Source organism: Triticum dicoccoides, chromosome 3B (genome assembly GCF_002162155.2).
Source record: "Triticum dicoccoides isolate Atlit2015 ecotype Zavitan chromosome 3B, WEW_v2.0, whole genome shotgun sequence".
NCBI classification, from domain to species: domain Eukaryota; kingdom Viridiplantae; phylum Streptophyta; class Magnoliopsida; order Poales; family Poaceae; genus Triticum; species Triticum dicoccoides.
The window spans coordinates 774,355,008-774,362,252 of NC_041385.1; the positions used below are offsets into that span (position 1 = coordinate 774,355,008).

General features: G+C 41.4%; 1 pseudogene; it reads left to right on the top strand.

Annotated features, from left to right (window-relative positions):
- Window positions 1-1,278, top strand: part of LOC119279980 — a 27,786-nt pseudogene extending 26,508 nt beyond the window's left edge.
- Window positions 1,279-7,245: the final 5,967 nt, after the last annotated feature.

The window sequence follows — 7,245 nt, forward strand, 5'->3', positions numbered from 1 at the left end:
AGGTACATTGTGGTTTGATGTACATTTGAATAAGAAAATGCTTTATCTCTTTGATTTAATTTGATGTAACGACACTGCAATATCTGTAAATTTGGCAGGTCACAGATCGGTGCTTCGATTCATTTGGAGGGAGAAAGAAAGCAAGATTGATGGAAGAGAGCAAGAAAAAGAGGAACCGGTATGAAGCTAGAGCACATGGAAATCAATCCTCCTTGGATGGTAGCCATGATGAACCAATGCCTCTCCCAAATCCAATGGTTGGGTTTAATTTGCCAGGTTATTTGCAACCATCAGTTACCAGAATTCTTCCTAAACAAGATAGTGGACCACCCTTTTTCTACTATGAAAATGTGGCCCAAGCTCCCAAAGGCGTATGGGCGACCATTTCAAGATTTCTTTATGACATTCAACCTGAGTTTGTGGATTCTAAGCATTTGTGTGCAACCGCAAGGAAAAGAGACTACATCCATAATTTGCCAATTGAGAATAGATCACCTCTTCTTCCTATGCCTCCAAAGACCATATTAGAGGCATTCCCTCATTACAAGAAGTGGTGGCCTTCATGGGACCTGAGAACACAGCTCAATTGCTTGCGAACAAATTTCGCAAGTGCGAAGCTGATAGAACGGATCGGGCATGCTCTTGCAAGCTCGGACAGTCCACCGGCTCGAAGTGTTCAAAAATATGTCATGAATGAGTGTAGAAAAGGGAATCTTGTCTGGATTGGAAAGAACAAGGTTGCTCCATTGGAGTCTGAAGAGATGGAATATCTACTCGGTTTCCCAAAGGATCACACAAGGGGACTCGGCATCACGGAGAGATACAAGTCCCTCGGCAACACATTTCAAGTTGATACAGTTGCTTACCACTTGTCAGTTTTGAAGGTCATGTTTCCCAATGGTGTTAATGTGTTGTCCTTATTCACCGGTATTGGAGGAGGAGAGGTAGCTTTGCACAGGTTGGGCATCCACATGTAGGCAGTGGTCTCTGTAGAGATAAGAAAAGCTAATAAGAGGACTTTTTAAGGGTTGGTGGGATCAGACTCAGACAGGCACGCTCATTGAGATAGATGATGTGAAATCTCTTACTGATGATAGAATTTTATCATTTGTTAGTAGATTTGGCGGCTTCGACTTGGTGATTGAGGGCAGCCCATGTAACAATCTTGCCCGGTGCAACAGATACAACCGTGATGGCTTGGAGGGCGAGCAATCTGCTTTGTTCTACCACTACTTCAGAATCTTGAACGCGGTCAAGTCAGCTATGGCGAGGATGTAGCCTAATTATTGTAGCACCTATTTTATCCTTAAATAATTATATCTAGGAACCGCAACTTATCAGTATATGAACATTGAGGTGATGTTGTTTTCTAGACCAGAATTTGGTGATTTGTGTAGACGAAGAGACTTCTTTTGTTTAGCTTCTTCATATAATTTCCTTTGCCCCTGCACTTACAACATTATATATGAAGCACTTTTCAGGCTATGAAAATAGCGAACACAATAAGGGTAAAGGACGATGCTTGATTATGGAAGCCTATATACTAGAGCATCTTATCTTTTCCTCCAGTCAACCTGTAGACAAACCGAACATTTAATTTTCTATTTTGAGCGCATCTTTCCTCTAGCAAAATATTTTGATATAGTAGATACTGTACATATTGCACAGGAGAGAACAGGAGGAGTGGCTGGCACATGCACACAAATAGAAAGAAACTGTTCATACGGGAATGCAGAAGAACTAGATAAAAATTCATAGATAGTCCTCTCTGTTCCCTTTCTAGGTAGATTGTTTCATTTTTCATACCAAGTTTCCTGAGCTCAAACGAAGAAAAGATCATTTCCAGCTCTTAGACCGTACTGATCCGTTAAGCCCGTATAATTGTGAGAGTCACTACTTGGACAACCTACATGGCTTTGTTTCTGTAGATTTTGGATCTTGAGGCAGAAGATGGCACAGACTATATTATCTCTCTTTAGGAGGGGTGTTGTAATGTACTAGACGTTGTATCTGAACATAATCTTGCTAACTAACAGAGTCCAGTTTCTGTTGTTGATATCATTCTTGGAGACTGCATCGAGAGAGGGAGTGGAGGATTTAAGACGTGTAAATTCAGGCTTTCCTATTTTTACTGTTATGTTCTACTTTTGTTTTCTCTGTCAGTTGTATTTTGAATCACTCGGAAAAAAAATCAGGTGAACGAAGATCGTGTAGTGGCAGTGACAGATACCTTGATTGCCTCCCAAATCACCACAGATCCACAGCAATGAAACTGAAACCTGCATTACTGTTCCTCCTCGTTGGAAGCTCGTCCTGATCCTCGGTACTTTGACCCCGGAAGCTTTGGCTCTCAATGGTGCCTTGGAGCTTCCCGTGTGTCTGAATATGAGTCATGTCTTCTTGGAACTCAACACCGAAGGATAGATCAAGTATTATGCCTGTTCTCCATCAAATGGATGAGGAGTATTAGCCAGGGGCGTCCCATTTCTGGGTTCTTTTCTATTCATGTAAATAGAGGTGCAAATTTGGCAGCTCTTATTACTGCAAACATTGCTTCCCAAACTGATCCCGGAAAGACTGGCCCCTTTTATCTAACATGACTCTGACCACACTGATTCGATGATATAAGCTCATTGCTCTAAAATAACAAAATCCAGGGCTGCTGCTACTTCTGCTGGAAACTATATGGCGCGCTACGGTCCAAGCATCAGTGCGCCACCGGCTCACCACGACAGGCCATCGTCTCGCGCTATCGGGACGCACTAAGTTCTTTGTAGTACAAAGAGTTTAGATGTTAATTGCTAAGCTTTTACATGGCTCGATGAGTGAAGAAAAGGCGATCGTCATAACAAGGAGACAATTTTGGGAATGGCGTTTGAACTGATAAGAACAGCTTCAATAATGCTAGTACTGTTGTGACATGATTAGAATAGAGGGGATATCTCAGAATGTAGCATGATTAATCATTTTAAAAGTGTCTTTCCCATTAATTGTAGAAGAATGTGTAAATATCACTCGGAATCTTCCCAGCCGTGAGTCACAGCTCGACACAAATTTCAAGCTACAAGATTCAGTGCAAAACATGTTTGGAGTTGTTGAAGTATAAATGCATGGCACACCTTTCCCTATCAGCTTGAGCTTTTGAGTGAACTGATTGGTGCATACAGTTTTTACATGGTATCATAAAAATTGCAGTCCACTCGGTCCATGTTTAGGTCAGAGGAAGCCACACGTGAGGGAGATTGTTGAAGTATAAATGCATAGCCTACCTTTCCCTTAAGATTGAACTTTTGGGTGAACTGACTGGTACGTATAGTTCTACAACAGTGACAAGTGAGGGATACTAGCACGCAGAGTGATGCATTAACATGCTATAAGTCTTAATTAAAACCTACGAAACCGAAACTGCATGCCTTCATGGATTTCCATGATATTTTGGACAACTTATCATACACACCTACAGGCTTCTCTATCCCCAAATGATATTCTCATAATTTATGTTTACATTCTTCCTCTTTTGAACCCGTGGTTCTTTCATATTAGTGTCGTAAATTGTAATGATGTTCTTTTTCAATAGTCAAATTGTAATGATATGGTCCATCCCTTGAAAATAGGGCGGAGCTGGGCCCTAGGCAACCAGGGCCACGGCCCAGGGCCTGGGAAAAATTTCTTGCCCCTATATTTGTGATGCGGCCCATGGTCCAGTAGAGTAGTACCCCACCAAACACCCAATATCTTGGCTCTTTCAGTAAAGCCCATACACCGGCAATGAAGCGAAACAATTGATCTGCCGCGGGAGTTGTCTCCTTATAGTTGTGCAAGCACAGCCCCCGTCCGCACTGGGCTGGCCCATCTTACTTTTCTTTTCCCTTCTTCTCTAAATTCTTTCAAAAAAGATGCGCAGGGGAGATTCGATCCCTAGACCTCAGAGTCTGTTTACAAGCGCAGTAACCGCCAAGGACAACATCCTTTGGTGATTGAGATCATCTTTCACGGTTCTTCAAATAAAGATAGTGAAACTGTTTTCTTTTTATCTTTTTTTTTCGCCGGTTTTTCTTCTGTTTTTTCTTTTTTCTGTTTCGTGAACCTTTTCTCGATTTCACGAACATGTTTTTGTGAACCTTTTTCCGATTTCGCGAACATTTTTTTGTGAACCTTTTTCCAATTTCACGAACATTGTTTTTTGAACCTTTTTCCGATTTTCCGAACATTTTTTTTGAACCTTTTCCGATTTCGCGAACATTTTTTTGTGAACCTTTTTTGGATTTCGTGAACATTGTTTTTGTGAACCTTTTTTGAAATCATGAACTTCTTACATATCGATAAGCTTTTCGCAAATCCGATGAACATTTTACAAATTTGATGAAATTTTTTCAAAATTGATGAACTTTTTCTGTGAACCTTTTTTGAATTCATGAACTTTTTTCAAAATCAATAAACGTTTTGCAAATCCGATGAACTTTTAAAACAAAAATAGGAATATATGCGCTCAAGAATTTTCGGACACGTACTGAACATTTGTGAAAATACGTTGAACAATTTGCGAATACACATTGAACATTGTGTAATATATACTGAACAAAATTAAGAAACATAGTGAACAATCGTATACTCATTGAATAACCAAAGTCAAAATAGAAAAAAAACAAAATAGAAACATAGTGAACAATCATATATATATCCTGAACATTTTTTATATCCATTGAACATTTTAAATAATACACGATGAACATTATTGAAACAATGTGAATATATGTGTTGAACAATTATTGAATACGCATTAAACATTTAGTAAAAACGTTGAAAATTTTCATAATATACGATGAACATTTTTATAATACATGATAAACATTTTTATATGCAAAGGTGAACAATTTTCATAATATACAATGACCACATTTTGAAATCACGAACAAAAAACGAAAAGTACATTTTTTAAAATTCCATGAACTTTTTTAAAATTTGATGAACTTTTTCTAGATTTCGATGGACTTTTTTCAAATTTGATGAAACTTTTTCAAATTTTGTGAACTTAAAAAAATGGTGAACTAGTTTTCAAAATCGATGAACTTGTTTATCAAAATTAATGAACTTTTCGAATAATGTTCAGATTTACATTAATATTTTACTAAAGAATGGTTAAATAAATCTTTTTCCTAGTTACATTACAGTAGAACGTATTCGGTCTAGTGGTTATCGCGTTAGGGGAGAAAAGACATGCGATGCTGAGTTCGAAACCCAGCTTTTGCGCTTTTTGTTCAACGTTCACTTTTTTCGCGTCGTGGTCGAAGCTCACCTGGGCCGGCCCAGTAGCGCGACGCTTCGAGCGCCAGAACACGAAACCGGCTGTAGACCGTGAAGCTATCTCGTTGGCTGAAGACCTTCTGTTATAGAATTTTGTTGTTACTTCTGACTCAAAACAGGTTGTTTAAGACATCAAAGAAGGAACCCAAGGTAGATATGGAGCTGTCATTGACGGGATTAGAATGCGGCTTTAACAATAATTTCTTCTTTGAAGGCCGGGCAGCTAATGCCAATGCCCATAGTCTAGCAAAGTTTGCTCACTCTTTAGATCATGGGCGCTATGCTTGGCTTGGCCAAACTCATGATCAAGTTTGTATCCCACAAATTGTGGCTTTTGATCAATAAAACTTTGTGTTACCCCTAAAAAAGCATATACATGCGAGACGTCAACCAGACTGGTGGTTTTAGGAACCTTCCCGCCGGTTTTGGGAAGGTTCTTGATGGGAATTTCTACATCGTTTTTTCTTCTGTTTTTTCTATTTTTTTTAGATTTTCAAAGGAACATGCTACGCGTCGGCCTGCGGATCTTTCTAAAAGATCCGTCGGGTGGCGAGCTGTCAGATTGGAGTAACTTTGTGGCTAACCGTTGTCCTCATTTTTGCAACAGCGATCATGTTGCAAGTTCTCTTTTGCAACACAAGTCTTGTTGCAAAAATATTTGCAACAAAGGTAGTGCTGCAGATATTTTTTTGCAACATATGTCTTGTTACAGATTTTTTTTTTGTAATAGAGGTCTTGTTGCACTTTTTTTGCGTCTTTCTTTTTTTTGCAACAAAAGTGTTGTCGCGGAAGGAACTTTGGCAGCACTGGTGATGTTGCAGAAAAAAAATAGAACAAAGTAGTTAGAATAGTGTGTTGCACGAGCCACACATGGTACACGTGTCACGTGCTGGAGGCGGCGGACGCCCCGCCGGATCAGCCGACTGTACTCAAGCTTTTCCCAGTTTCAAATATGCGAACATTTCCCAAATTCGTAAACATTTTTTAAGTTCATGAATATTTTAATATTGATATAGAATCTTTTCAAATTACGAACATTTTTTCAATTCTCCGAACAATTTCAAATCTTGCTCCCTAAACAATTTTTAAAATCATGAACTAGTTTCAACTTTGTGGAATTTTATTAAATTCATGAACATTATATTAAATCTTTTCCTCATCGTCCACTTCACTGCCAAAGAGCAAGGAGTCATCGTCTAGGTCGATGGCGATGTTGTCCACCGATGCGAGAATGGAGGCGTTGATCCCCAACTCATCGGTGGAAGGGCCTCCGCCAATTCTTTGAGCACGCGGAGGAGGCCCGGGTCGCCGGGCTCGGCCTCCACCTTGTAGTCCACCAGCAGGGGCCGATGGTCCAGCTGCTGCTTTGCCGACGCACCACGTCACTTTGGATCCGCTTCAGGATGTAGAGGCCACCTCCGCCAGCGTTGAGGACGACTCTAGCTAGAGGCGGAGACCGCCTGACGCCATGGGGTGCATCCACGCACCATGGAACATGTCGGCCTGTGCGTCTTGCATGCCCTGGTAAACACCGGCCCCCTCCCTGGTACATGCCATGCCCGCCCTGGTGCTCGCCAGTCTGCATGCGCTACACGTGCAACAAGGTCCAGAGGTTGCGGCCCATCTAGAGTGCGCGCCGCCCAGCGGCATTGTGGCTCACCGGGGCTGTCGTATTTGGCGAGTAGCTCTTGTCGTTCCTATAACCGGCACCGGAACACCGCCGAGGCTTAGAGCCTCTCCACTCCCCCCCTCCCCAAACAGGCTCCCCAGGGCGCCTTTTTTAGCGCCAGCGTCGAAAAATCGGCCCAGTCGCCCCCCAGATCGTTGTTTATCACCGTTTTGGGACGAAATAACAACCGGCGAACCCAAACCGAATCCAGCGCGCCAATTGAAGCGAAAAGTCGCCTGGACCCGCGCTATCGGCTACACCGGACGATTTCC